The sequence below is a fragment of the Nannospalax galili genome, unplaced genomic scaffold (genome assembly GCF_000622305.1).
Source record: "Nannospalax galili isolate Female #2095 unplaced genomic scaffold, S.galili_v1.0 scaffold308, whole genome shotgun sequence".
Lineage (NCBI taxonomy): Eukaryota > Metazoa > Chordata > Mammalia > Rodentia > Spalacidae > Nannospalax > Nannospalax galili.
This window is the reverse complement of record NW_008359214.1, coordinates 1794211-1800997: the sequence shown is the minus strand read 5'-3', so window position 1 is coordinate 1800997 and position 6787 is coordinate 1794211. Positions and strand designations below refer to the sequence as shown.

Genomic DNA, 6787 nt, shown 5'->3' with positions numbered 1-6787 from the left:
TACCTGATATGGAGTTTTGATTTCTTAATCATTTCAACATGAGGCTACTGAGGGGATTGTGAAAGACAGGGATTATAATCTGACTATCTGCATTTGAAAGGCCCTTCAGCTCCAGTGCAACTGGGCCACTGTAGAGTAAGTGGGGGCAGATGAGGTAGCATGAGGAGACCAGGATGCAGTTTGAGTGACAGTCTATGTAGTCTTCCATGAGTGCTCCCCAACAGACACTAATGCATGCACAGGTCTTGGCGTAGTTTTGCTTTGTTTTCACACTCAACATAGACCAATGACTTTGGAAAATCAAAAGTAAAAGATTTGGAAAATTATTATATGCTTAAATGTGTCTCAATATTATATTTTCATTAAAATTTCTAAATGGTATGTTTAGTCTATTTTTATTTTTTTATGTTACAATAACAAGAACCAAGAACCAGTGTTTAGGCAGGATTAGTTCGTTAGTACCTTCGCTTCTCTTGAGTAGTAAACTTAAGTGATCATAGTAAGTACAAATATGAAGAGAAAATAGATTTTAGACTCATCTACACAGCAAAACAGTCAACCCTTTATATATAATCATAATAGTGAGTTTGTATTAAAACATAGGCAAGAATGGCACCTACATTTCTGCATGAGTTACTGAAAGACAAAAATAAAAGAAGGGAATAAGTAGCATATTCATAAAATAATGATAATTATCTGTGTGCATGACACTTATTAAGAAATTTAGAGGCCACCAAGATGGCTTGCAGGAGGGGGAAGGGCATTGTTGCCCAAATTGGTGCCCTGAGTTCAGCCTCTGAAATCCGCATAGTGAAAAGGGAGAATTGACTCCTCCCTGGTTGTCTTCTGACCTCCACATACTCATGGCACCCACAGGCCTTCCAATACACACAAAATAATAAATAAATAAATAAATAAACAAACAAACAAATAAATAAATAAAGTGTAAAAAAGAAATTCAGACATTTAATTGCCCCCACATTCTGTACTGTGAGTACAGTTTCTGTCTCACCAGAGATGGTAACACTGAAGCACAGACAAGAATAGCTTATTCAAGACACACAGCAGAAAAGTAGATGCCGGGGTATAGAAAGAAGCAGTCTGACCCCTAAACACTAATTCACCTCCAGAAAAATAATTTCAAATAAAATATATCTATAAGTTTCATTTATGTTTGTGTTCCAAAGAAACTCTAAATTAACTCACATGCAAATTGTACAAGCTGTACCACTCCAGGCTTTAGGAGTTAAGTCAAATCAGAAAGGAGAAACCATGGAAATAACATTTGTCAGTCTTTCTTTTCATGAAACAAGTGGTTATAACATTCAAACATGAAATTTTAAAGAAAGTAAATTAGATATAAGAATAACTGTTCAATTATTTAGCATCACTTTCCTCTTGTGTTCCATCTCATCAACATACAAATAACAATATGAATGTTAAAGAAAATTACTGCTTTTAGATTAGACTTGGCATTGTCACTTTTGTATACAATGCTGGGCAGTTCTCCTTCAATAAGTAGGAATGAATGAAGATTTATAACCATTTTCAATGAATAACGGAGAGGCTATCAGGTTAGTAGGGGGCTGTCAATACAAATACTTAGGCAGTAGCAGTTGAGACCAGCCTAGAGAAAGCATAGATGTGCTAGAAAGGCTAAAGGATCAAACTAAAAGGCAACGGTCACCAACCTTGACTTAAGGTATAGACCAGCGTGGATATGCATCCAGAAGATTATCCTGAAATCTGTACAATGATAAAAGAAATCAAATGTGTATTCTTTAACCTGAGTAGAATTCAAGCTGTGATATACATTCCAGTCAGAGCATCATTTTAGAGATTCAAATAGTAGATGTCTTTGCCAGGGGCAAAACCAGAAAGTAAGATGGGGTATGTCACTGGTTGTTTATGGCAGAGGGTACTATTTACCCCCCGTATATGCTAAACATGTGAACCACTGAGCTACATTCCAGTTCCTACAGGGGTGGATATTAAGTCACTTTAGGAAGGCAGCAGTTGACAAGACAGCCTGAATTCAAAGAGCATTGGTTAAATGTCAGTTTGGGCAGTGTATTAGTTACTTTTCTGTTGCCGTGATAAAACATCATGACCAAGGAAACTCGTAGAAGGAAAAGTTTATTGGGCTTCCACTTCCAGAGAGTTAAGAGTCCATCACAGCAGGAATGTATAGTGGCAGAGGCAACTGAAGCAGAAACCTGAGAGCTCACATCTTCAAGAAGGACAAGACTCAGAGAGGCAAATTGGAAGTGGGCAAGGTCATATACTCTCAAAGCGCACCCTCAGGGATGTGCTTCCTCCAGCAAGGCTGCACCTCCTAAACCTCTGCAGACAATGCCACCAACAGTGCTCAAGTAGTCAAATAATTGTAGTCATGGAGGACATGCCTCTTTCAAACCACCACAGCCTGTATTGAACCTATTTAAACCTGGACAACTTACTTGACTTCTTTAAAATTCTCTTTCTCCGTAGTGCAAGTAGAGACCATTAAAACATGTATATAAGGGAGTCTGGGGGAAATGACTCAGTGAGTGAAGTACTTGCCATACAAGCCTGAGGACTTGAGTCCAGATCTCCAGAACACGTGTAAGAGCTGGACACCGTAGCATGCAACTGTAACTCCAGAGCACATACTGAGTGATCACAAGCAGAGACAGGAGAGTCCCAGGAGCTCATGGGATATATGGCCATGTGCAATATCAAAAGAGAGGCTGTCTCAAACAAAGTAGAAGTTGACAACCAACACCAGAAGCAATCCTTTTCTCCACATGTGCCAGGGCTTGTGTATCCACACTCACACAAACATATATACACACACATCACACATACATGGTTATGTATGGTTGTTGTTAGCACAACAACCCAGGAAGTGCTACTCTAGGACGAGCCTCATGCTCATGGTGAGGGCATTCATTCAGTCAGGACTAGGGAGTGGGGGAGCTCTCTGTTTGGAAAATATACCAATACAATGCTAAGAGATAAATATAAATATGCCCTATTTTTCCTAAGGTCTGTTTGGCCAGAAAGTTCTTTTAAAATCATTTTGAATGAGAGGGAAAGTATACTTTGCTTATGTAAAACTGCCTTTCCAACTTTAGAAAAAATTACCCAGCCCACATGGACGAAGGCAGAGCACGTTCAAATTTTCTACCCCATTATTACATAGGATGCAGCATAGGCAACACTCACCCACTTCAGAGCTGGTATCGTGTGTGCAGCAAGTGATTCCCAAGTCTGCAATCCCACATGTTCTCCCCAAAGCCATGCACTTAGTCCAGCCCCTCCACCCCAGGTCAGTAGATACACCTGTGTTTCTTATTTTCTGTTTGGCATTCTGGTGTTTAGTGCTGACTTGTACTCCTAGAAATTAATTGCTGAGAATGGCTCTTAACCTTCAAAACACTTTGGCTGCAAGGTAAACTGGAGACAAGGGAAGAATTAGCCTACATGGAATAGACTTGGAGGTCACCAAAAATATGAGAAAACAAGACAAGTGACAGACCACGATGCAAGACGATGTGGTGGTAGAGTCCTGCAGAATGCAGCATGGATGAAAGTCAGAGCACTGAAGACAACATACGGGGATCCAGGAGGGCATGCTCAGCAAGCTGTGCAGGGACTGAAATTGGGATCCCTGAAAGGGATGGAAAAGCTAAAATACTCAATGCTTCCAAAAATAATTTATGGAAATTTAGCCAATTTGTGGACAGAGTCTAACACTCCTAAGCTAATTTAAAGTATAATGGAGAAAAATTAATTCTGAATTTTTCCTAGGCTGTATATAATTTAAGATTTACTGTCGGGTACTTTCTATATACAGGCAATATAAGATCAGCAAAATCTGGGCATTTCTGACTATGTACTTGAAGTTTTGAAACTAGTAAAGAAAAATGCCGTGTGTGATTCTGATAGCTTTTGTTGTAATCTGCCACACACACACTCAAGCATCACACACACATACACACAATTTCTAGAGAACTATGATAATTCAGGTAAAGTAGAAGGTCATTAGATTCTGTCCAGATTTTGTTTTCAATAGTTTGTTCCATAGAGAATCCAAATGTCTCACTGAAAATTATATCAGAATCACCAAATTACTGGAATTGTACTTCAAAAATATGTGGTAGATTCTGTTTGGGAAAGTAATTGACAAATATCCTCAGATGTCATGGAAATAAAAGAGACAGAATGATAAGTTCTGTGAAAATAAGCAAATGAATTAGCCAATAGTTTAACACTATAATCAAAATGTTAGCTACAGAGACCACGGGTACCTTAGAGATTGTCAGAACTAGCTGAAAATATAATGCTTTATTGTGCTGCAATGGCAAAACACCTGGAGGGGGTATTTATAAGAAGTGAAATTTATTCCTTACAGTTCTCAAAGTTAGAAGGACCAGGATCAAGGCATTAGAAAATTTGTTGTGTGATAAGGGCCTTCTTGCTGCATCTTTACCTGGCAGATGGGTGAAAGGACAAAAGACACAAGGGTGCCCTCTTCAGCCTTTTAAAATAAGAGCATTTACTCTGGCTCATGAAAGCTTCACGATGTTATCAATTCCTAAAGCCTCAACCTCTTTAATTCCATTTCCTTGGTTTTTAGATCTCAACATATGAATTTGGAAGGACACATACATTGAAACCACAGCATCGAAACCACAGCATATAGGATATGGAATTTACTAACCTTGTTTGTGAACAACTTAGTTTATCTATGCCTTTGTTACTTCAGGTATAAAAACAAGAATCTTTATATGGCATTATTTAAAACTGAATGAAAGGTGATTAAAAGAGTGAACATCAGCCCTGGGAGACGCATTATGAAAATATGTGTATATTCCCCGCAGTAAGACACTATGGAAGCCCTTTTCATGGAATGATACAAAAAAGAGTCAAGCATCAGATAAGTGATTGGCTCACCTGATGGGAACTTAAGATCTCCTACAACTCTACAGTTCTATGCCCAAATTATCAGGAAGTTGGGACTGAATCTAACAGGCCAAATAGTCTGCACTGGAGATGAAGTGAGGAGCACTGCACCATGGAGCAAAGGGAGTATCTCCCACACAACAAAAACTTCCACTCAAAGTGGCTTGATTAATAAAAGAACATAATTACTTGAGCCATAACTGTTCAAAATAGATGATGCTATTTTATTTCCGGAAATTGTATATTGCTGCTTCGACATACACAGCTTCATCCCCCAAATGGAGCTTTTACAATCCTACGAGAGAAAAGATGTTTTCTGGTTCACCTAAGCTCTTTCTCCTAATTGAACTTTCATTCAGTCCAATTGAACCATCCAAGGATAGAGCTGACCCCCAGTAGGCTAAGAGTCACCAGGCTATATCCAAGTACCAGTCACTTACATCAGTTAATAGACTCAGTATTACTAGACTCACATGAAGCAACCAAACACATGGTTTTAGAAAGGAATAAGACATCAGTGAATGCAGCCAAAGTAACAGGTCTCATGGTACATGGTCACTTCAGAAATAAGTTGGGCAAAAGATAATCAGACTGAGTGACCTGTAGAAGAAGGCAAGAAGAGATTTGTTTCAAATTAAAAATTATAAAAGATATGGCAACTGGCAGATATTACCCAAATGTTTTAGTTATTTTCTTAAATCTTAGTATTCATCAAATAAGAAAGAAAACTGTACAAAACAATGCACGTTAAATAATGCCATGTATTATTAGACGCAACAGTTTTTCAGTACATCTGATACAATTTTAAAATCATATGAAGACATTTAAAGAATATTTTTATTGATTCTTGGAGAATTTCATACAATGTGTTTTGATCATATTCAGACTCCCCTCCCAATCTCCACCTCCAACCATATTAACACTCACCCCTGAACTTTATGTCTTCTACTATTATTTTTCCTTTTTAAAAAAAATATGAAACACCAGGAATTGCATGTCATCCTTGCGCAGGGGACATGTTAATCTTCTCTGTATCGTTCCAATTTTAGTATATATGCTGCCAAAGTGAGTACTTCTTTTTCATTTTTGTAAAGTCCTATTGAGTCTGATTTGTGTTCTCCAAGTGTTCTTAAGTATGAGTCTATCCTTTGGAGACCAATCAATGAATTAGACATCATACCCTTAAAGAAAACTGACTCTCCCTTTCCTGGCAATTATCAGTTGCCAATGCATCCTCTGCTAGTGCTGGGGTAGGAAGACTTTTTTGAATAGTTGCATTGTGACAGTGTTAATACTCTGCATATATTTTCAATAGATATTTTTAAATCCATGAATGAGTCACTGTATTAAAGGGAGAACACCTGTACAAAGAAAATGCTGTAAAAATTCTGTAAAATTAACCTCATCCTTTTTATAAGATTAGCCTAGAGTTTTAAAAGATAATAATTTGGGGGTACAGTCCATAGTATCTTAGTATATAACAGTCCCCCTAAAATGAAAAACTTTCAGATCATTTTGCTCTGCTTAAAAGAAAGAAACATGAATATCCCATCACAATATTTTCCTCCCTGCAACAGTCAGCAAGACTTTGCAACAGGACTTCACTACTTATCAAGATCTGGATCTGTTTACTTGGTTTGGACTTGGTTCTACAGTATCATTAATCTGTTATTTTAATATTATGTTATGTTACTAATTATACTGAGTTTGGTAAAAAGGAAAAGAAATCAAATAAATGCTATATTCATATTATGTAGTGCCAAAATAATAGTGCTTTGAAATGCATGCTTCCCACACTTCCTTCCTGCCAGCTCTGGTGTTCTCTTGCCATTTCTTGCCA

The 6787-nt window shown here is 37.7% G+C and overlaps 1 non-coding gene across 1 annotated transcript; it reads right to left on the bottom strand.

Annotated features, from left to right (window-relative positions):
- Window positions 1-5913: 5913 nt before the first annotated feature.
- On the bottom strand, window positions 5914-6020 carry LOC115068392. Its single transcript, XR_003847749.1, has one exon. It is a non-coding gene; the product is annotated as a U6 spliceosomal RNA (small nuclear RNA).
- Between the last annotated feature and the right edge of the window lie 767 nt (window positions 6021-6787).